General features: G+C 40.7%; 1 long non-coding RNA gene across 3 annotated transcripts in view; it reads left to right on the top strand.

Annotated features, from left to right (window-relative positions):
- Nucleotides 1–25,224, top strand: part of LOC111096462 — a 50,328-nt gene that overhangs the window by 2,187 nt on the left and 22,917 nt on the right. For 2 of the 3 annotated variants that reach the window (XR_005361458.1, XR_005361457.1), the window contains exon 2: nucleotides 23,633–23,842. This is a non-coding gene — a long non-coding RNA (uncharacterized LOC111096462). Of the gene's footprint in view, nucleotides 1–23,632; nucleotides 23,932–25,224 lie in introns of those variants that run through there. The other variant, XR_005361456.1, reaches the window with a different exon arrangement.

The following is a 25,224-nucleotide window of genomic DNA, read 5'->3' as shown; positions in this document are numbered from 1 at the left end:
AAGGGCTGTTGAGTATCTGGTCTGGTTTCTAGTTTTTTAGTTTCTGTAGAAAAGTAATAAGTAACTAATGCAGTTGTGTCATAAGTTAAACAACAGAACATTGAGCAGCAATTTGGTGAAATAGATGGATGATATTAAGTCTTTGTCATCTGTGGAAGACGGATTATTTTAATGCACCCAATTCTTTCCCCGTTGTGGGACTTTGGAACTTTCCTATCAAGAGGCAGAGTATATTTTCTCTCTATATATTGCTGTGGCCAATGAAGTGTTAGTAGAAATGAGCTAACAGAGGCTTATAAAAGCAACGGCACACTTCTGCTCGTCCTCTTACACCTTTGCTATTGTCACTAGAAGGACGTGCCTGAGGCAGCCTGTGGCAGGTTGAGAGACACATGGAGAGGAGCCAAATTGCTCCAGCTACTTCGGCTGACAGCCAGGCAACCTCCAGACCTGTGAGAAAACCCCGCCAAGATCAGGAGAGCTGATTCCAGATGCATCAACTGTCAACTTCCTGTTGTATATCATAGAGATTTGTGGTAGTTTCTCACTCAACAATAGCTAAGTGATACATAATCAGACAGACAGACAGACAGATATCACATCAAACTCTCCAGGTGGTGGTGGGGGAAGCAACAGCTACTTTACAAGGTTGTCGTAAGGATTAAAACAGACAAGGTACACAAAGCCTCTACCATTAAAGAGGCATTTCAAAGGAGTTGGTTTCTGAGAATGAAAAAGTCAACTCCCAATAAATGTCTATAAACTTTTCAGAATGCAAAATATTTTAAAGTTTGTGATTACTACTTATTAGATCCCCAAAAGGAAGAGAATATGAATATTATATTGGAACCTTTGATACCAGATTTCTGTACATTAATAACAACAAAAGAGACTTCCTTTTTGAGTTTGTATGTATTGCTTTTAAAAGGCTGATTTTATATGATAGTCATTACAACAAGTCTCTCTTAAACAATGAACTGCCTACGATAAGACTTTATTTTTCCATTTTTGCCCCATTAATACAATGGCCTTGTTTTCCATTTACATAATGGACTCAAGCAGTCAATGATTGGTTAAATTGCTCATTCTGCCTCTTGCCTGCAAGGCTTTTGCTGTGAGCAAGCATCAAGCACAAAATCTGACTGCCATGGAACATTAAACAGGTATTCTCCTTTTTAAACTTTGAGATCTCAATTTCCTGGAGTTATCCAATAGAAAACAGATGCAAATTAAGAGCTCAATTCACAAAAATAATAGGTAGCATTTATATGGCTTCCTATGGAGATGGCTCGGAAAAAGCGTGGAAGGCACAGCTAGCACTTTCCAAATGAAATGTGTGTTCCTACAGTTTCATAAATATCCTTCTTGTTCTCTTCCAAATATTGACCTTTCTGTGCTGAATGCAGAGGTAAGCACAGGCGTGAACAGATACAAACAGGTAGGATCATAACAGAAAGCCCCCACTGCCCCTTTAGGACACGCGTTGATGGGTTTTTAAGGCACCTGTTTTGGACACACTGAGGGAGGGGCGCAGATTGATGTGTTCTGACTTCTCCTGCGGAATAGCCTGTGAGGGGCCAGGACGCTGGCGGGGTTCTGGCCCACTCTCCGCCTCACTGGCAGACACTCTCTAGCACTTGGAGAAAGTCATTAAGGAGGAAGCTCTGTTTCTGGTTTGTGGAGAGTGTGTGTGTGTGTGTGTGTGTGTGTGTGTGTGTCTGGGTTCTATTTGTTCTTTTGCTTTAATAAGAGAAAGAAAGAAGAAAACCCAGAAAAGATAAATGGTTCTGCTATATGTTGATAAACTGACAGCAATCCTAAAAGAATTCAGATCGTGTTTCACCTACATTAATTAGTGAAACTCTTCACACAGATTGGTGGGTTTTTTGTTTTTGTTTTCGTTTGTTTTTAGAAAGTTTGCAACCTTAGGTGGCAATAACAGAAAAGGACATAAAAATGCGAGTCTAAAATGTTGCATGTATCTGGGGAAATGGAAAAGCAATGTGAAGAGATGGAACTTGCACACTCAACTAAACTCTGTGTTTGGTGACTCATGGGGTCTGAACAGTTTGTAGAATCACATTGAGTTTATTGACGATTCCTATCAGGGAGATCTTTGGTGCGTATTCATCATAACTGGACACTCAGTGTGTCCTGATGGGAATGAAGTGGATCTAGCCTCAGCAGATACGAAGGCAAAAGATTGGTCCTCTGCATAGTCAGACCACATGGTGATAAACAGTTGAGTTCTTAGAAATCTCCAGGCATTTGACATATAAGAGATAAAATAGCTGCCGCTAGTTCATTTGCTTTGTGATGGTTCTGGAGAGTTAAATCTTCAATACGTAGATCTTTGCTGTGAGGAAGGTGTCACCTTCCACCCCAGCTCTTACAACTCAGTTGTCTGCTGGCCACTGGCACTGAGTGGATTCCTTTATAAATGCAGAAAGTAGGTGCCGATACCCATTGTGACAAGTAGCTCAAGACTGTTGTCTATTTATATTCAATCCTCCATCTCTGCCCTCAGTTCTGCAGCTTTCATATTCCAGGAGCAGGATTTTGCTGTTGTTCAGAACTGGCCTTTGCCAGATTGTCCATGTATAACTCTTGGGTTATCTGTGGTAGGTATGGTAGACGTCTCATGGAGACGAGCCTTGGCTATTCCCTGACAATGTCAATATTTGGATATCAGGTTATGATGAGTATCATAGCAAATTCAGTCATATTTGTCTCTAGTTTTACTAGAAGTGATACAAAATATGGAAGCAGGATTCAATTAACTTTACAACCATCATCAGGCAAAGAGAATCCTCTGGCTTCTGGTTGGACACAGGGTCGTTCCAAAATGTAGTCTCAGTGCTATCTTGAAGAACGGGAGGGTGGAGGTGTCATTGGATTTCCTATTCATGATATAGGGTGAGCAGTGCTTCCAAAATATCATAGATCTTGAATACTAGTAATTCGTCCCACTGGAAACCCATTCTTACTATGTATTTCTGTTAATTAGCAACACCTCTAGTATTGATTAGATATAAATAAACCTCACCCATCTAACAACCACCTCTGGAGCAGGGGCTTTCTGCTCCAGAATTCCTATGAACTATGGATTTCTGAAATAGCTGAATTAGGTTACTAATTCACACACACACACACACACACACACACACGTGTCCTTATACCATATTTTCTCCAAATTTATAAAATAAATTGCATACGTATAACAGTTGTCAAAACCTTCATCCAGCCTTCTCAGCTTTTTTAATCTTCACAATATTTTGAGCCATCCTGTTTTGGTTATTGAATTTTGGTTTCCTATTTGGTATCTCTTCTGTTTTACAATTTGATTTCGACACCCATGCCCCCTCTTTTGTCCCTCCCTTATGTTTTTTCCATATCTAGTTACATATAAAACCATATAGGCTATGCCAGGCTTCAGTTCTTTTAGAGGAGGGAGGTTAGAGAAAATAGCAGTTCAATTACTTCCAGAATGTTGAAGAGTAAAGTATGTGTCATTAGGAGCAAGAGGAAATGGGATGAAAAAGAATATATTTCTGTAGAATACAGTAGAAAGAACATGCACAAGTTTTGGGATCAGTTCTCTTTGTATTTGATGTCTGACTACACCATTTACCTCCTGTTTGACCTTGTGTACGTTGCTTAACTGCTTTGAATCTAAGTTTCCTCATCTGTAAAATGGGGATAAGCTTTATTTCCTGAACATTATTATAACATGTAAAAAGTGCAGTGTCTGACATACTCTACTCTAACAAATGGTATTAGTGGCAATGTCAGTAGTAGCTTTATTGTCGTTATCGTTGATATGGTTTATCCTACAGACTAAACGTGAAATTGTAAAAAAGTCACAGAGACCCATAAAGTGGGAAAAAAGGCGTTTAATGACATGTGGAAAGACTTGCTATTGAATTAGTTTTCTATCGACAGCAGACTCTACTAGCAATAATGCAGTAGAAATTAAAGTTTCTATATGCACAGATTACTTATCATTCATTGGTCTTTAAAACTATGTCTATGTGCCGTGATTGTCTGTGGTGATATTTTCATTCATGAAAGGCGACAAATACGGATTTATATGTGCATATATATAGTATACTTCCTCCAAGAGAGGAAGGCCGATGAGGGGCCTTTAGTTTTAGTAGGAATCTGGATTATACTCTTTAAAGGAAACAAGTCACCATTTTCAGAATAAGCATTCTAGTATGACCATTAAGTGCCATACGTTTTTCATAGAATAAAAGTGGGTTGTAATCTTGGCTCTACCTCTTACAAGCCACAAAACCTCAGTTATAACATCAATAAAATAGGAAGAAAAACAAAACAGTTGTGAGGATAAAATGAAGTCATGTAGAGAAAGCATTTATCACAGTACTTGGCACGTAGTAAATGTTAATTATATCCATCTGACAGCCAAGGAGAAAAACAGAAAATCTCTTAGATATTCCGATGATATGTGTGTGTGTGTGTGTGTGTAATATTTAAAAAATTATATATGTTTTATATATATGTTTAAAAATTGCTCTAAGGAATGTTTGATTCCATCAAAAACTCCTGAATATTTTGACCATCAGGAGCATGTTGGAATGTGGATGCACTTTCATCAGGCACAATGAAGGTCAGTGCTTAATGTCAGACCACTGTGCCTAGTGCCACCGTCTACAGATGATCCCAATGGGGTCTGAGCTAAAGACCACCTGACCCTGCCTAAACATGCCCGCCCACCTTAGATTCTCAAGCTACCATGAACACAAAGCTTAATTTCTCTTAGCAGGCAGGTCCTGCCAACGTACTGTGAAAGGGTAATGAGAATCCAGGATGCCCGCTGACACGCTGTGGGAGGGACACAGTGTCAATGGGGCACTGAGCTTGAGCCAAACCCAAAGCCTGTACTGCATAGATGCTCTACAACTCCTAGAGCCAGGAGCTTGTCACCTTTCGCAGCCCTTAAACCTTGTAGATATTCAAGAGGTATACGTCACATGCTGGAGGAACTCTGAAAGTCACTCATAAAAAATAACAACTACAATGAAAAAAGCAAACGTGCATTTTCTTCTCCATGTATGGTTCAATCACTGGGCCAAACACTCTGATAATCTCCACAATTATCGAATGAAATGGGTCCTATCATTTCCCTCATTTTTACGGTTGAAGACACTGAGACTTAAGAAATGAAATACCTACTCAGTCACACAGCTCACCGAGATTTCGATTCAGGTTATTTGGCTCCAGAAAGTAGATTTTTAACCTCTAAGTTATAGCATCTCTTCTTTGTAGCTAACAGTCCTGAACCACCACCAAGTCCTGCAGGCCGCTGTTATTCAAGCTCTGAACCAAGGTGTTATCCAACCAAAGGCACTTTACGCATTACAGCCTAGGCAATGTCCCAGCCAAAGGATAACCCTCCACCACCTTTAAAATTCACTGAAGGCCCTTCACAATCTTGCTTCCATTTTACTTTCTGGTCTCATCTCTCTTCATAAGCCCCTCACACATTTTCTCCCAGTCTAAGCTCTAAACCTACTAAGTTACTTTAATTTTCCAAAATTAGCCTGCCTTCATTCCTGCCAGGACCCTGCACAGTCCTTTGCACTCACCAGAATACACTCTCCACCCTTTGCTCTCATCAGCGCCCAGGTGTTCGGCCCGGCTTTTAGCTCACCTTGTGCTCTGTACCCATGTACTTGAGGCCAGACTATAGGATCAGTGATTTTCTACTGCAACCAAGCCTTGATGTTTGATCCTGACACAGGATGTACTTCCTCCCAATGACATTTCCCAAGATTTCACATCACTTTGAAACAGTGCATTTATTAAGAAGCAAGAGTAGGCAGTGATTGATGCATGCACATCTATGAGAAGTCCTGAATTTAAAAGCACTAAACTAAGACTCAGACTCCTTCTGTAGATCACAGGGTTTAAGCACCAGACTGTTATCTGGAATCTGAGTCCTGGCTATATAATCACGGATATGCATCCCTCACGGTCCATATTGAAGATATTCAGGATCTTCAATATTGAAGACCATTGAAGACTACAGCCAGAGAATACGGGGAATGATAACATTTGAGGTTTCCTCCCCGATCCTCATTGTGTGTATGTGTATTTGAACATTTAAAATTAAGAATGACTTTAGCATTTCGGGGGTGGGGGCGGGGAAATGAGCCATAAATGCAAACATGAAAGCATCTTTTAATATGAGCTTTTAAAATTTAGCATGCTGAATGACTTATTTATCTATTTATTATCTAGAAAAATCTCCTGAAGGGGATATTTAAAAATACATAATGGTCTTACAGTTTTCAAAGTGTTTCCACCTCTCTTTTAATTCTCTCACACCCCGTGGCTTAGAGGGCAGCTTTTAGAACCGTTACTTGACAAGCGACGGGGAAAAAAGGGACAGGAAGGTTGAGTGATTTAGACACTGAACTTTTAAAACTCATCATCTTCTAATTTTTCTGACATTTTCCACATCTCTCTGTGCTCTCTTGTATGTTATCAGACATCCAAACTTGAACCCCCAAAATCTGGTCTTTATTAGGAAAAAAATATGCCTTTGCCAATGAGTCTTACATTGTGGAAAATAGATATATTTTCCCAATTCTTTTCTGTCCTCTCTTGTTAAACTTTTGTTAGCAGTTATAATCACCCTTCTTTATAAAAATATATGAAGCTTTAGAAACCAGGGTTGAGAGGGTGAGAATAGGATGAGAAAGGGTGAGAAAGGATGAGAATATTCCAGTGGGTCTCGGGTCGCTTCCAACCCCAAGAAGGATATCAATGTCAGTGTCACGCTTCCAATTTCCCTGGAAAGTTCTCACCTCTTTCTCCACATCCCAGGCCTCCCTAATCTTGCAACCCTGTATCTGAATTGCCTCTGCTTGTCTCTGCCTTTTCAAAAACCCGAGGTGCTTATCTCAGATATACCGTTACAAGCTCCTCATCTTTTCTACATTTGTCACTGATATCAAACCGGGCTGTCAGGGCTGATTATCAAGATTGTAATCTTTTTTATATATACTCCTCTGCTCCCTGAATGAGAGAAAGTTTGTATGCCGGCCTTGAAGCATGTTTTATTACAATCTCTTTTTGCCATCCTTGCTTCCTTTTAGGCTTGTTGATGTTTACTAGGCCTGCTGTTGTAATCCCAACAGGATTTGCATAATAGGATGAATTTCTCTGACATCACTTTAAACCAGACTCCCTTACCTTGTGCCTGTGTTATGACAATTGCCTCCTAACTGGCCTTCCTGCCTCTTTTCAAAGCATGTTTCTAAATATTGACAAATAGAATTATCGTTTTGAAATGCAAATCTTCTCATGCCGTTCTCTGGTTCAAAACCTTCCTGTCTCCCAGCAGCTCTTAGCACCAGAGTCCATGTGCAGCAGACTGATCCCTCAAGCCTTCTGCCAGGTGGTCTTCATTGACCTCTTTAGTGTTACTTCTCTCCTTGCCATCTTTCTTTCATCCATACCTCTTGCAATTTTCTCAACCTGCTAGTTTCTCTCTTTTGACTTTAGGAGTTTGTGCATGTCAGCTCACAGTCTAGGATCCCCCCCTCCCTTTTTTCTCTCCCTACCCACTGTTTTATTATTCTGCAAGACTTACCAGGCAATGTCATCCTTGACCTCACAAACACCATGAGTCTGGGAGGATTCCTTACGTGGGCTCCAGCAGCATCATGGATACCTGAGAACTTCTTTGTAACTTGAAGATGGGGACTCTATACTATTTATTTCTATGCCTCAATGCCTGGCACAAAGTGAGCACTCGGCAATGATCAATAAATGAATTATTAATGTTCTATGCTTGGTGTATGAACATGCACAATGCTCTTTCTATAATCCCACTTGGTCAGAGATTGGATTTTTGGCCTACTAGTGTTCAGGCAGGATAGCAAACTGGGAGTCAAGAGGTCTGGGTCCAATTGCTGTTACTCTCCATGTTTCTGTCTGAATCTCTATTTCATTTGTGTATTTTAAAATATATATTCATTGAATCTCGATAGGGGCCAACACAAATTCTAGGTGCTAAGGATGCAGTGATGTACAAGATAGGGAGAGTCACTGTCTCATGGAAATTAGTGTGTTTGAGCAGACAAAAACCAAATGGATAGACATAGAGTACATACTGAGGTTTTGCAAGAGTCATTAAAAAATAGTAAAACAGGATAAAGAGGTTAAAGAATCAAGGATGTACAATTTTAGATAGAATGGGCAGAGGAGGCACTTCTGACAAAGTGATATTTGAGCAGAGACTGAAAGGAAATAAAGGAATGAGCACGCACAATTTTGGAGAAAGAGCATTCTGAGTCGAGGGAACAGCCATGTTAAGACGCCTGAGATAAATTCATGCATAGCAAGGCCGCCATTGTTTGAGCACAATAAAAGAGGGTAAGTAGTAAAAGACCAGGTTCCAGAGTTGGCATGACCAAGTCATGCAGGGTCTGTAGCTCTTAGTAAAGTGGATCCTTTTTACTCTGAGTTAGAGGAGAATCTACTGGAGGATTTTGAGCAGATTTGCGGCACAACCTGATTACACTCTTCAGGTAGCACACTGGCTCTTCTATGTAGTAGATAGAGTTGGAGGAGTGAGTGTAGAAGCAAGGAGACCAGTTAGAAACCATGGCTGATAATTTGGGCTAAGATGAATTAGCAGAGAAAGCAGTGAGAAATAGGTTCTAGATCTATTTTGAAGATTTCGTAGCATGGAATTTTTGGTGATGAATTTGCACGTGAAATGGGTACGAAATAGAACAATCCATGATGACTCTAAAATTTCAGACCAATTCCTGAGATTAGGAAGATTGAGAAGAGCAGATTTTGGTTGAGTGGAGTAGACTGAGAGGATCAGTTGATGTCAGGAGGTATAGATACAGTTGTAGGTATAGATGCAGGTACATGTTGATGTAGATACAGATGTATACACAGGTGCACTGTCAGCAGTAAGATAAATGAGTCTGGAGAGGAGGTGAGATGAAATCCTGAAGATTACCTAATATGGAGACATTTATAGTCATAGGATTGGAAGCTGTAACCAAGGGAGTGAATGGAGGCAGAGAAGATAAGGGGCATGAGCACAGACGTAGAAGCCAGGAAAAACCGTTGGAGGAGACTAAGAAGGACCCAAGAGAAGATGTTATTCTGGAAAGCAAGAAAAAAAGTGGTTTCAAGGGAGGAGTGAGTGACTGTTTCAAAAGATGCCGATAGGGTGACTATAAGGAGAACTGGGCCTCCGCCCTAGAATCTAGTAATGTGCAGGTTACTGTAGCCCTGACAAACGCAGTTTGAGGGAGTGGTAGGAACAAACTTGGTAGGAGTGAGTACATGATTGATTAAAAATAATTATATACAAAGAATACAAACAATTCATAAAATAAGACTGTTACATTAAGTAATTTTTGAATTACTTTTTCATCTCTAATTTCTATGGTTTTAAAAACCATGTCCATGCATTATACCTCAGTACTTGGGTTGCCAATTCAGAACGTTTTTAGTTCAACCCAGTATCCCGAGTGTCAAATTACCTTGAATGCACTTTATTTTTCCTTTGAGACTTCAGAAGGCACTTTAGCTTTTTTAGAGCCCCAGGGCCTCCTGTACCTACATCAGTTATCACTGCGCTGTAGAACTTGTGAAGTGTCCATTCATAGAAGTCTAGGTAACAGAAAACTTCTTGCATCTATAGTCCCTTTATCCTTTGTTTCATTTTCCCCTCTGCTCTGCATATCTTATCCTTGATGCCCCCATCCATCCATCCATCCATCCATCCATCCATCCATCCATCCATTCACATATCTAGCCTTCCCTGACTCATCAAACATTGGAAATCTCAAGACCTCTGAGCATTCTCTCTTCTTTATTTGGGGACACAGATGTGGAATATCTCCTGACCCATAGAGGAACCTCCTAGTACAGATTAAACTGAGCAGGTCCAGGAGATAAGCAGGTCCAAAGTTATAAAAAGAAGGGGAGAGATATAAAGAGAAGCTGAAGCATTATAGCCAGAAGGCTATTTTCATCATAATCCCCGAGTGAACCTTACATTAAAGCTATAAATATTGTGCCTAACATCGGATCCAAAAGTGAGTATTTGGAGGACGTTGGTGTGGTGTACAGCCTGAGAAAAGCAGTGTAGGATGAAGTCTTATGAGAGGTGTTAAAAGTCCACTTTTACATTATGGAGATTTATGGAACAGGGGCAGTATTGATAGTAAAAGGGGGTATAGGATACCAGGATAAAACATAATTAAAGTAATGAAGATCTTAAGGTGCTTTTAGTTTTTCATTTTTCCCCTTTATTTCCTCTTTTCCTATTCTTCCCTTTCTGACTCTTATTTTTCTCTGACATAACACAAAGAAAAACTTGATATAAACCGTGATGATGAAATTCAGAATAAAACCTTTCTTAAAAAAAAACACACACAATTGAGTGTTAATAAAATTGAGGCACCTCTTTAAATTTAACTTCACTTCTTAAATTCTATATCTAACTGTATTCTTCAGAGGAAACTTATATTTTCCAGAAGTGACATTCTTGACACTTTCTCAATGGGGAGAAAATATGCATCATACAAGATTTTAAGTGCAACCTTCAGTACAGCAATGCGCTTTAAGTGCAGTGAATATAACATAGAACAGGAGAAAAATGGTCTATTTTTTATTTATTTTTTACTCTTGGCTACTTCAGCAGGACAAGGGGGATAATGGTTTGAGCTTACATGCAGGGGTTCAGAATTACAGCCAATGAAGCGGAAAGAAGCCAGTCTGTCAGGTAGAGAGCTACATGGCTACGACAGGAATGGACTTTCCGGGCCGGAGAAAGAAGATCCTGATACTCAGCCGTGCCTCTGTGAGACACTTGAGACGGTTGGAGCAGTGGAGCAGACGTGCCCGGAGATATTAAATAGATAGACTGAGAGACGGAGCCTAGAGCAAGATGGTTTCAAGTTCTGGAGGGAAATGAGTCGCTGCAATCCATAGACCCGAAAAGGCCCATTATGTGGGAGGCTCCTTGTAGGACGTGGGTCTTCCTAAGCGAGTTCTCTGCCAGAGCCATGAGGACTTCGACGCTGCTCGGGCGGGTCTGAGTCTTGAAATTGACTTCGCATTCGGAAATAAGTTAAGCTTTAGTCCTGATCTTGAGAAAAGAAGATTCTGGTCCTTATGATAGAAAGAAAGAAAGATTCAACCACAGAACCCCTTTCTAAATTAAGGGGTGAGTCTTTGGTGATGGATCCTAAGACTTAAACTGAAGGATGAGACCCACTAAATTCTTTCTCCTTTCCCTGTGTGTCGCAGTCCAATAACGAGGCTATGCTAACCCAAGTCCTGGGGTGACGACAGCTTTGAAAGAAAAGAAGGCATTCCCTGGTACGCAGCTGGTAGGGGGCCGTGAAACGCCCTCCTCCCTGGAATGACCCTGTCAGGTGATGTCCTTGAGCCCCACGTTCATCTCAGAGTCAGAGTCGTGGAAAAGCATTTCTCACCTCTGTTGCTCTCCCCTAGAAAACTCCGGATAATGCTTCGCACTGAGTTCGTAGTTTGCTGAGCACACTAGGAAACACCTGTCTGACTATAGCTGAATTGTAGCTTTACAGATTTTATAATCTAACTCTGAGTAAGGGCCAGACAGGGCTAGGTAGGGAGAGATAGGTGGGGGGGCGACATGGTCAGGCTCACAGAAATCCCCCAAATGCCGAGGTGGAGGGAAACCAGAGACGAGGAAACAAACCAGGTCATTCTGCCCTAGGTGTCGGGGGCGGGGGGTGGGGATGTCTTTCTTAGGACAGTCACCTGTGACCAACAAAGGATAACCAGATCCTAAAAAGAAGGAAGCCATTAAAGATGGAATCACCCGTCCTCACTCAAACCAAGCCATCGCAAGAATCTGAAGGCCACAAGCTCCCTGGTCAGTTCTAAATAAGACTGTCAGAGGGGGCCCACGTTGGCGACCCTGCCGGGACCCCTCACTCCTGAGAGCTTCTTCTGTGTCGTCGCTTAATAAAACTCTATGACTTAACTCAGTCTCCTTTATGTGAGAGATTGACTCTTTGACTCCGAGAGTCCAGAACCCAGCTCTCCTGCTTCAACTCCATGTTGCCCGCTACCTTACTCAAGGACTTTTATCACTGAATCCCAGCACCTGGCACATTTTTAGTATCAAATCGGTGCCTCGTAAAATGAAATGTGAGGAATTATTACTATTCTTCTGCTGCTAATGGATTGGTTTTGTGCTCCTATATCCCCTGCGGGTGCCTGGTACCTGCTGTACTGTTATGTTTTGTCGGCAACAAGCTAGCCTGGACCCCTGAGTACATCTTGGTGCCGTGCGATACGGTGTCCTTAGCCACTGCACCCAAAGAGCACTTGAAATGTGGCTAATGCAACTGAGAAATAGAATTTTTATTTTAGTTAAGTTTAAAAATGGACACTAAATTCAGTTATGGGAAACTTTAAGTATGTTTGGGACAACTTAGATTGTGAATCTACCTTTCCTTTAAACTTTATGAAATTTAAATACAGATCAAGTATTTCTGATGAAAATTCAGTTTCCAAAGTGAGATGTCCTAATGTGTAAAATACATGCCAGACTCTGAAGACTTATTTGAAAAAGAATATAAAAGTGTCCTTAATGATTTTGCTAATGATCACATGTTGAAATTGATAATAGTTTGGACACATTACATGAACCAAAATATATTGCTAAAATTCATGTCACCTGTCCCTTACTTTTTTGTTGCATTCTTAAATATTGGCTGCTAGAATATTTAAAACTGCGTATGTGTCTTACCCTATATTTCTATTGGACTATGCTGCTTGAGACGATCTCCAGTAATGACCGGGTTCCAGTTTTCATTAATACTATGAACTTAGAACTAAATTTGAGTCCATTTCAGGTGGTGATGACAATGATGATTATAACAACAAAGATGATATTTTAATCTTACTACTAACATGGAATTTTAGAGTTTACAAAGCATTCCTACCTAGAATATTCTATTAAACCCTAGAAATCACTGCAATGTGCTAGACAATGCATGGAAGCTCCAAGAAGCGAATGATTTACTCAAAGTTATTCAGTCCATTATTGGCAGAGCTGAGATCAGAACCCATGTGTCCTAATTCCAAAAGCTTTTCCCACCTACCTCAGTGGGCTTTTTTGTTGTGTTGTCTGTGATTTCTTCTAAAATACATCATTTTGATTAAATAGCATATTAATCATAATTACATACATTTATGAAGTCCTTTGAGCTTAGTAGTTATATCATGCAGAAAAGTGACCAAGGATTAGGATTTTTTTTTTCATTGTTAGACTGTCTTTCTGATTATTTTTTTCCCCAAAAAGCCTGCAACAGTAATGTTAGAATCCTGCCACTGGAATTTTTCATAACCCTCCGGAGTGAATCTTTCACTCAGGTACTATTAGAGCACCTAAAACCATAACACATCTGGGACTTCTTTCAGCTTACCACACATGTTGAGTGACCATCAGAATGTGTGCCTGCTGGTAAATGACTGTCTTATGTTACAGAATTTAGTTTGAGTTCATGCGATTTATTAACATGTGGGCTTGCTTGAGAGGGGCTATAAGGGGGAAGAGTTTCTTTGAGAGCCTTTCAGATTGTCTCAATCAGTAATCGGTGGACCAGATTCTGTAGCAGTTCTCATAATAAGAGTAAAAAAGGAAAAGAATTATATAAAGCAGGGTAACATGACCAAAACAGATTCCTTTAATTTATGTCCAATACCTTGTATGTGTGGAGAGCTTTCATCATATCATTTCATTTAAACAGAAAATAATTTCATGAGAAAAATATTATTACCATTTTATAAGTAGAGGCCCACAGTTCAAGGGGTAAGTTGGATTCAATCCTGAGTCTATAGCTGTAGCTTGATCTCTTTAAATTTCCTTCTGTATAAAAAGTGTCAATTGTGGTTCAATGCAATAAACACTAGACTGAATCAGAATCAGATCCAAATTGCAGGCATAATACTTAAGATTGCATAATACTCAAGATTCAAAAATATTCAAAAAATATTCATAATACTCGAGATTTAAATTACAGATACAGTATTCAGTCTCTACCCAACATCATTGTACATTTGTTCATTCATTCATTCATTCATTCATTCAACAAGTGGTTGCTGATTGCCAAGCTCTCTGTTCAATGCTGGGATGTTGTGAGGATTCATGAAATGCATCTATAAAAGTACTTTCTAAAACAACAAATGTTTAAAGTATTCTCCATGTTTAAATTACTCATGATACAATAGTCTGTGGTGATGTGGAGAACTACTGATACCTATTCCCAGCTACAAAGATTAAAATAATAGACACCTTCCTGATCCACTTGGTTTTTCAGGCCAGAATTCACACAAATCAACTTAAGAAATTCCTCTCCTCATTTTCATGTCATATTTACAGCTTTAACTATTGGACATCTGACTGTTCCTCTCCATCCCCATTGCTATTATTTAGCTTAGGGATCACCTTTCTTTTTCTTCCATAGACTATTTTTTAGAGCCGTCTTTAATTCATAGCAGAATTTAGTAGAGGATACAGAGATTTCCCATTTACCCCCTGTACCACATACACACAGGCTCCCCAATTATCAATGTTCCCCACCAAAGTGATACACTTATTAAAACTGGAGAACCCACTTTGGTGCAATATTATTGCCCTAAGTCCATAGTTTACATTATGGTTCAGTCTTGGTGTTGTGCTTTCTGTGAGTGTGGGCAAAGGTATAATGATGTGAACCCAGCATTTTAGTATCATACAGAGTAGTTTCATCGTCCTAAAAATTCTCTTTCCTCTTCCTAATCATCCCCCATCCCCCAAAGTCATGTAGTTGAATTATACACTATATAGCCTTTTCAGCTCAGCTTCTTTCACTTAGTAATATGTATTTAAATTTCCCGCATGTCTTTTCATGGCTTGATAGCTCCTTTCTTTTTAGCACTGAGTCATATTCCATTGTCTAGATATACCACAGTTGGCTGTTTTTTTTTTTTTAAAGATTTTATTTATTTATTCATGAGACACACACAGAGAGGCAGAGACACAGGCAGAGGGAGAAGAAGGCTCCCTGCGGGGAGCCTGATGCGGAACTTGATCCCAGGACCCCGGGATCACACCCTGAGCCAAAGGCAGATGCTGAACCACTGAGCCCCCTGGGGCGTCCCTACTACAGCTTATTTATCCATTCACCTATTGAAGGACATATTGGTTGCTTCTAAGTTTTTGCAATTATGAATAAAGTTTCTACACACATCCATGTACAGATTTCTGTACTGACATAATTTCAATTTACCAAGGAGTGTGATCGCTAAACTTATGTATTAAGAGTGTGTTTAGTTTTGTGAGAAATGCCGAACTGTCTTCCAAAGTGGCTGCACATTTTCCATTCCCACCAGCAATGAATGGGAGTTGATCTTGTTCCACATCCTTGGGAACATTTGATGTCAGTGTTTTGGATTTTGTCCATCTATTAGGTGTGTGGTGGCATCTTGTTTTAATCTGGATTTTCCTGATGATATATGATATGGAATATCTTTTTATTTTTTTTGTCATCCATATATCTTCTTTTCTGAGGTTTCTGTTAAAATCTTTGGATCTTTTTAAAGTATTATTGGCCTATTTGTTTTCTTATTGTTGAATTCTAAGAGTTTTTCAAAATATATTTTGGATAATAGTCTTTTAACAGATGTGTCTTTGTAAATATTTTCTATTTGACTCATCCTGGATGGGCAGTTACAATTATCTCTTAACTAGCTCATTGACCCCCAACCGTAACCTGTCCTCCACACTGGTATTACGCTGAGAACCCTATACTCTAAGATGATTATTTGCTCCTCTAGCTGCTTCACACCTCATCTCCTCACCCCTGCACTCCAGATACACGCAACTACTTATAGGTTCCCAAACGAGCCAGGCTGATTGAAGTTTCCATGTCCTGACCTTGTCACCTGTACTCAAAACACCTTTTCTCTGCTTCTTTACCTAATGAGCCTTCACTGATCTTTCAAAAATCATATCATCAGGCTTTTCTTTTAGCTTCTATTTCTTAAACATTTTACTTTAAACATCTACATTAAATTTACCAGTCCCAGAGAGGGAAGCAAGATGGTGGAAGAGTAGGGGACCTTGTTTCATCTGGTCCCTTGAATTCAGCTAGATATCAAACCATTCTGAACACTTGTGAATTCAACCTGAGATATAAGAAAAGAATTGTTGGAACTCTACAAATAGAAAAGTGACCTCTTTTTGCAAGGTAGGAGGTGTGGAGAAGTGAACCTGAGGGGTTATATTTGAAGATAAATGGCAGGTGGGGGGAGCCTCTGTAAGCTGGCAATTGGAAAGTGATATATAGCCCTGAGTGCAAAATCAGAACTTTTAGAAATCTGCTCTATTGAGAGATACCTCTGCCTGAAAGGTGCTCCAGTGGTGAAGTGTGGTGTCAGAACCCCCAAGGACACAGGAAGACCGAGGGTGCCTGAGTGCAGCAGAGTTCCCAGGTGTCTGAGCAGGGCAGCCAGCTGCAATCAGCAAGCCCAGGAGTGGGCTCTCAGCTCAGTTTGCCATATGCTCTGAACCCATACAATCAGGTTATTGCTCTCTGTGTGGGGGCCCTGCAAAGGGCAGAAATGGGATGGCCCTCTTCCTTCCCCTGGGAGGATTGGAAAGGATGCACACAAAACTGGCAACCAGGTGACCAGTGTCTGTGCAGGGACCCTGCAACCAGCAGGTCTGTGGCAAACACCTACCCCCACCCCATGCTCAAGGCAGACAAAAGTGAAGCCTGATTTTTCCTGAGGGTTTATTGAAAGAGTTTACAATCCTTCAGCTCTGGGGCTGGAAATCAGGGCACAGCCATTTTTATTCTCATCCTCCAAGCAGCACAGAAAGCCTTTAGGGGACAGAAGTCACCGAGAGCAACTGGAAGCAGCTTATACTGAGCCCAGCACCCTGGCAAGGGTGGTGCATCTCCATCAGGGCAAAGACACAGAAGAATCAGCACAGCAGGCCCCTCCCCAGGAGACCAGCTGGAACATCAAGGAAATAAGAAGTTTATGGGGCACACAGGGCTGCAAATCTCCAGGACTAGGGGAAAATAGTATATAGAGTTCAAAGTTTTTTCTCATGATTCATTTATCTTTCCGTTTAATATTTTCCTTTTTTCTTATTTTTCCCCTTCAACTAGTTTCTTATTTTCTCAACTCTTTGTTTTTAAGTCTTTTTATATTTCGCTGGGGTTGTGGTTGATATTTTTCTTTTCTTTTCTCTTATTTTATTTTTTGTTCTATCATTTATCTATTCTTCTCTGGACAAAATGACTAGAAGGAGGAATTCACCACAAAATAAAGAACCAGAGGTAATATCTCTGCTATAGATTTAATCTACATGTATATAAGTAAAATGTTGGACCTGGAATCCAGAATAATGATTATAAAGATACAAGCTGGGCTTGAAAAAAGCATAAAAGACACTAGAGAATTCCTTAGTGCAGAAACAAAAGAATTAAAATCTAATCAAACTGAAATTAAAAATGCTCTGACTGAGATGCAATTTAAAATGGGCACTCTAACAACTAGGGTAAATGAGGCAGAAGAGAGAATCAGAGACATAGAAGACAAAATGTTGGAAGGTAAGGAAGCTGAGGAAAAGAAAGAAAGACAACTAAGGGTCATAAGGGGAGGCTTTGAGAAATCAGTGATACCATAAAATGAACCAACATCAGAATTATTGGAATGGGAAGGGAGAAGAAACGGGTAGGAAATATCAGAAAGGGAGACAGAACATGAAGACTCCTAACTCTGGGAAACGAACTAGGAGTGGTGGAAGGGGAGGAGGGTGAGGGGTGGGGGGTGAATGGGTGACGGGCACTGAGGGGGGTACTTGACGGGATGAGCACTGGGTGTTATTCTATATGTTGGCAAATTGAACTCCAATAAAAATAAATTTATTATTAAAAAAAGAAACTTACATTAAAAGTGTAAAAAAATAAAAAAAGAATTATTGGGATGCCTGAAGGTGAAGAGAGAGAGAGAGAGAGGCCAGAAGGTATATTTGAGCAAATTATAGCTGAGAGCTTCCCTAATCTGTAGAAGGAAATAGGTATTCCAGTTCAGAAGGCACAGAGAACCCCCCATCAAAATCAACAAAAATAGATAAACTCCCAGTCCCATATAAATTGAACCTTTCAAATTTTAAAGATAAAGAGAAAATCCTGAAAGCAACTCAAGACAAGACATCCTTAACATAGGAGGGGAAAAACATTACAGTGGCATCAGACCTATTCACAGAAACCTGGCAGGTCAAAAATGGCTGGCATGATATATTCAGGGTAGTAAATGAGAAAGACATGCAGCCAATAATACTTTATCAAGCAATGCTGTCATTCCTCATGGAAGGAGAGATAAAGAGCTTCCAAGACAAACAGAAACTTAAGGAATTTGTGATCACTAAACCAGCCCTGCAAGAAATATTAAAGGGGGTCCTGTAGGTAAGAGAGAGCCCAAAAGTAATACACCCAGAAAGGAATAGAGACAATCTACAGAAACAGTTACTTTGCAGGTAATACAATTATACTAAATTCATATCTGAATGCAAATGAGCTAAATGCTCCAATCAATGACACAGGGTATCAGATTGAATTAAAAAAGCAAGACCTATCCATTTGATGTATAAAAGAGATTCATTTTAGACCAAAAGACACCTCCAGATTGAATGTGAGAGGGTGGAGAATCATTTATCATGCTAATGGACCTCAAAAGAAAACTAGGGTAGTGATCCTTACATCAGACAAATTACATTGTAAGCCAAAGACTGTTTTAAGAGATAAAGAGGGACACTATATCATACCTACAGGGTCTATCCAACAAGGAGATCTAACAATTATAAATATTTATGCTCCTAACTTGAGAATAGCCAATTAACCAATTAATAACAAAATTAAAGAAACACATTGATAATAATACAATAATAGTGAGGGACTTCAACACCCCACTCACAGCAATGGACAGATCATCTAAGCAGAAGATCAACAAGGAAACAAGGGCTTTGAATGACACACTGGTCACATGGCACAGATATATTCAGAATATCCCAATCTAAAGCAAGAGAATACACATTTTTCTTGAGTGCACATGGAACATTCTTCAGGATAGGTCACATACTGGGTCACAAATCTCACAAATCAGGTCTCAACTGGTACCAAGAGATTGGGATTATTCCCTGCATATTTCAGACCACAATATTTTGAAACTGGACATCAATCACAAGAGGAAATTTGGAAGTAAATCAAATACTTGGAGGCTAAAAGGCATTCTACCAAAGAATGAATGGGTGAACCAGGAAATTAAGGATTTTTTTTAAATCATGGAAACAAATAAAAATGAAAACATAACTGTTCAAAACCTTAGAGATGCAGCAAAGGCGGTTCTAAGAGGGAAGCACATTGCAATACAAGCATTTATCAAGAAACTAGAAAGTCTCAAATACACAAACTAATCTTACACCTAAAGGAACTGGAGAAAGAACAGCAAGTGGAGCCTAAACCAGGAGGAGAAGAGAAAGAATAAAGATCAGAGCAGAAATCAATGAAATAGAAACCAAAAGAACAGGAGAATAGACCAACGAAACTAGAAGCTGCTTCTTTGAAAGAAGGAATAAGATTGATAAGCCCCTAGCCAGATTTATCAAAAAGAAGAGAGAAAGGACCCAAATCAATAAAGTCATGAATGAAAGAGGAAAGATCAGGACCAACACCTAGGAAATTCAAACAATTTTAAGAACATATCACGAACAACTATGTGCCAACACATTAAACAATCTGGAAGGAATGGCTGCTCCCGGAAACTTATAAACGACCATAGCTGAAACAGGAAGAAATAGAAAACCGGAACAGACCCCTAAGCAGCAAGGAAATTGAAGCAGTCATCAAAAATCTGCCAACAAGCAAGAGTCCAGGGTCAGACGGCTCCCGGGGGGAACTCTATCAAACCTTTAAAGATGAACTAATACCTGCTCTTCTCAAGCTGTTTCAAAAAATAGAAATGGAAGGAAAACTTCCAAGCGTGTTCTATGAGGCCAGCATGACCTTGATCCCAAAACAAGAGGAAGACCCCACCAAGAAGGAGAGGAGGACAGACCACTCCCCCTGATGAACATGGACGCCAACACTCTCACCAAGATACTAGCCAAGGGGATCCAACGGTGCAGTAGAAGGACTATGCACCATGATCAGGTGACATTTATTCCTGGGCTGCGGGGGTGGTTCAACATCCACAAATCAATCAACGTGCTCTGTCAGACTAACAAAAGGAAGAACAAGAACCATAGGATCCTCTCAACTGATGCAGAGAAAGCATTTGACAAAGTGCAGCCTCCTTCCTTGATTAAAACTCTCTGCAGTGTAGGGATAGAGGGGACACACCTCAGTATCATAAAAGCCGTCCATGAAAAGCCCAGTGAACAAATATCATTTTCAATAGGGAAACACTGAAAGCCTTACCACTTGGGTTAGGAACACGACATGGATGTCCACTCTCACCACTGCTGTTCAACACGGTACTGGAAGTCCCGGCCTCAGCCATCAGACAACAAAAAGAATTAAAAGGCAAATTGGCAAAGAGAAAGTCAAACTGTCTTCACAGAAGACATGATATTCTATATGGAAAGACTCCACCCCAAGGTTGCTAGAACTCACACAGCAATTCAGCAACGTGGCAGGACAGAAAATCAGGGCCCAGAAATCAGTGGCATTTCTATACACTGACAATGAGACAGAAGAAAGAGAAGTTAAGGCGTCGAACCCATTTACAATTGCATTGAAAACCATAACATACCTAAGAATAAACCTAACCAAAGAGTAAAGGACCTATAATCTATACTGTAAAAATCACAGAACACAGGAAAGAAAATGAGGAAGACACATAAGAGGTGGAAAAGCGTTTCATGGTCATGGATTGGAAGAACAAATACTGTTAAAATGCCTGTGCTACCCAGAGCAATCTACACATTGAATGTAATCCCTATCAAATTACATTAGACCTTTTTTCAGAATTGGAACAAATAATCCTAAAATTTGTGTGTAAACAGAAGAGACTGAACAAAGGAATGTTGAAAAAGAAAACTGACACTGGTGGCATCACAATGCCAGTCTTCAAACCTGTATTGTGAAGCTGTAATGATCAAGACAGTATGGTCCTGACACAAATACAGACACATACTGGAACAGAACAGAGAACCAGAAGTGGACCCTCAACGCTTTGGTCTACTGATCTTTGGCAAATCAGGAAAGAATATCCAATGGAAAAGACAGTCTCTTCAACAAATGATGTTGGGAAAATTGGACAGCCACATGCAGGAGAATGAACTGGACCATTTCCTCACAACAGACACAAAAATACACTCAAAATAGATGAAAAGCCTAAATGTGAGACAGGAATCCATCAAAATCTCATAGAAGAACACAGACAGCCGCCTCTTCAAACCTCTGCCACAGCATCTTCTTGCTAGACACATCTCCAAAACAGGGGAAACAAAAGCAAAAATGAACTATTGGGCTTCCGTTAAGATAAAAAGCTTCTGCAGAGCAAAGGAAACAGTCAACAAACTACAAGACAACCTACAGAAGAATGGGAGAAGATGCCTGCAAATGACACATCAGATAAAGGGCTAGTATCCAAGTTCTGTAAAGAACTTATCAAACTCAACATCCAAAAAATAAATAATCCAGTCACGAAATGGGAAGAAGACATGAACAGACATTTCTCCAAAGAAGACCTACACATAGCCACAGACACATGAGAAAACGCTCAACATCACTCATCTTCAGGGAAACACAAATCAAAAGAACAATGAGATCCCACCTCACACCAGTGAGAATGGGGAAAATTAACAAGGCAGGAAACCACAAATGTTGGAGAGGATGCGGAGGAAGGGGAACCCTCCTGCACCGTTGGTGGGAATGTGAACTGGTGCAGCCACTCTGGAAAACTGTGTGGAGGTTCCCCAAAGAGTTAAAAATAGACCTGCCCTACGACCCAGCAATTGCACTGCTGGGGATTTACCCCAAAGATACAGATGCAGTGAAACGCCGGGACACCTGCACCCCGATGTCCACAGCAGCAATGGCCACAATAGCCAGACTGTGGAAGGAGCCTCGGTGTCCATTGAAAGATGATGGATAGAGAAGCTGTGGTCTATGGATACACTGGAATATTCCTCAGCCATTAGAGACGACAAATACCCACCATTTTCTTTGACGTGGATGGACCTGGAAAGTATTATACTGTGTGAAATAATTCAACCAGAGAAGGACACTTCTTATATGGTTTCACTCATATGTGGAATATAAGAAATGGGGATGAGGATCACAGGAGAAGGGAGAGAAAACTGAATGGGAAGAAATCAGAGGGAGACAAACCACAAGAGACTCTTAAGTATAGGAATCAAACTGAGGGTTGATGGAGGGGAGGGGGTAACTGGGTGATGGAAATTTTTTTTAAGATTTTATTTATTTATTCATGAGAGAGAGAGAGAGAGAGAGAGAGAGAGACCCAGGCAGAGGGAGAAGCAGACTCCCCGAGAGGAGCCCAATGTGCAACTCAATCCCAGGACCCCAGGGTCATGCCCTGAGCCAAAGGCAGATGCTCAACCCCTGAGCCACCCAGGTGTCCAGGGTGTTGGGCATGAAGGAGGGAGGGCACGTGATGCAATGAGCACTGGGTATTATATGCAAATGATGAATCACTGACCTCCACATCTGAAACTAATAATGTACTGTATGTTGGCTAATTGAATTTAAATTTTAAAAAATAAATCTACCAGTCCCTCAGACCTCTTTGCTATCCTTTAAATAAACATAAAATATAATGCCGCTATAGCAATACCAATACCTCACTGCACTCCCGTAAGAGTCTTCCTCTGCTAAACGATACCCACCTTGGGATCAAGGGCTGTTTTATTCATGCCTAGTCCTTGGCACGGAGCACACAGTGCTTATTTACTGAGAAATTGAATAAATGTTTATCATGGCTTAAAATCTTTTAGCAGATGCCCTTTGTCTACAAAATAGGGTCTGAACTCATTTCAGATGAGGTCGGGCGCGTTCTGGGTGGTATGGCCGTAGACTGAACTCATTTCAAAGTTGTAACATTAAGCAATGGCTCCCCATAAGGCCTTTCCTTAATCGAGTCTTTTGCCGTGTCCATACCTTTATTTATGATCCCGTTATAGCAAAATACAGCAATTCTCCTAATGAGTGTTAGGGTTGCAGGCCTCAAGGCCCTGACTCATCCAGATTCCCAGTTGAACTATTTAAGGGTCTAGTCAATCAGGCCAGTCCTGCACTAAGGGCCGGATGAGAAAGGGCTTGTGGAGCTCTTGTCACCTTGGATCTAAAGAGAGTGCGTGAGCTACGGTGTAGGCCAACCTTTAAGCAAAATGGAAAACGTTCCCATCCAAATCTTGCCAGTTGGGTCTCTCTCCAGCTAATGTTCCCGAAAGCTTCCCTGTCCACCGCTCGTATGTCCTCCTGGGTGGGCAGGTCTTTTTTTGTGGAATCTTACATTGCAAATAACGTCCACTTCCATCTTCATGGCCTTGTAGGCGCCAGGTGGAAGCAGTGCAAAGAGGCCGCTCCATTCGCCGGGAAGTGTGTAAGTGCTCAGCACCGAGGAGCTCTGCTTTCCAAGAGAAGAGACTGTGAGTGAGCTGTCTGCAGATCCCTTACACTTCGCCAGTTGACTTGACATTCGCCGCTGTACGTGGGCTGGAGCTGGCACGCGGCAATGCCAGCGTTTCCTCTGCTGCTAGCATGTAATTAAATGCTTTGTGAAGCATTTGGGGACATTCAGTTATGTGAAAAACATCACAGAAATGAAGGTTCCCTTTGCCTTTGTTCTTTAGTCTAAGGAGTCTTGCTTCTTACATTCATTCAGTTATTCTTCTTTGGGTACTTATTGGTCCTCATAAAGTCGGAATTAGACATTTGCAGAGGAAGATTTTCTTTTACACATTGGGAACCGTCTAATGAATAATCTGGAAGCATTTGCTGTGAAGGACACATCTTTGATTTTATCAGCAGAATGATTGTTATTCCTTCTCCTGCCCCTCAGCCTTACCTGGTAGGTCACTAACAGGCTGGAGTTTCGGTCAACCGGATTCCTAGCCGCCTCTGCCTTCCCTCTCTGTCTTGTTCTCCCCCTGCACCAGCTGTGGTGAAGTCAGAGGCCATGAGAGAAGCCGAATCACTGTCGTGTGAGGGAATGTGGTGGAGTCCAAGCCCCTCCCAAGTGACAGCTTCCTCTGCTTCTCAGCCCCTACATCATGCCAATGCTTTTATTTCCAGAGGACAAGGCAGGTCCCTGTTTTCTTTGCCTCTTGCATTGTCCCGATGACCTCACTGCCCTGAAACCCAACTACTGGCTGTTCCCTCCCTAGTGTTCCTGTAATTTCCTGTCCAAGGTTTTGAGATTCGTTGCATCCTCCCGAGAGCACCTCCGCTGGGTAATATTTGTGGCCCAACACTTGCACCGCCCCACAGTCCATGTCCCGTAGGCCAGGTCTGACACTGCCCTTCTTCCTCATTCCCCGGGCACAGAGGAGCAAAGTCCGTGCCAGGCCTTGCCTGCTGACCAGGCCCAGTCTCGCAGAGCCAGGTCCTCTCTTCTTTAATTCCAGTTTCTTCCCTCTGTTCACTGTCCTTGTTACCATGGGCTAACTATGCCAGGGAGTGCGGCCACTCCAGTTTTGACAAGTCCCAACTTAGAGTACTACCTCTACGTTTTATCATAGGAAAATATGCCATTTTTATCTTTGATATTAAAAATGCAAATCTTCAAATTTGCAGATCTGGGCACATTCTATAGCTTAATATAAAATTCTACTAGTTATTTATCATAATGTTGCTTTTGTGGTTGAAAAGAATATTTTAAGTGGGGACACACACACACACACACACCAAAAACATGTGGTAAATATACACATGTATTGATACATGCAACATATAAATAATATATTTATGTCTGTATATAGTATATACATATATCTATGAATCTTCATTTAAAAAATTATAGAGGCAGAGCAGAAGAGCATTAATACTTGTCATGAAAATAACAGCAATGTTTTCATAAAAACCATTTTAAATATTTCTTCAATTAAAGGACTACAGTATTAAGAGACTGACTACATCACGGTAT

This window comes from Canis lupus, chromosome 6 (genome assembly GCF_011100685.1).
Source record: "Canis lupus familiaris isolate Mischka breed German Shepherd chromosome 6, alternate assembly UU_Cfam_GSD_1.0, whole genome shotgun sequence".
Lineage (NCBI taxonomy): Eukaryota > Metazoa > Chordata > Mammalia > Carnivora > Canidae > Canis > Canis lupus.
This window is presented reverse-complemented; position numbering and strand designations above follow the sequence as displayed.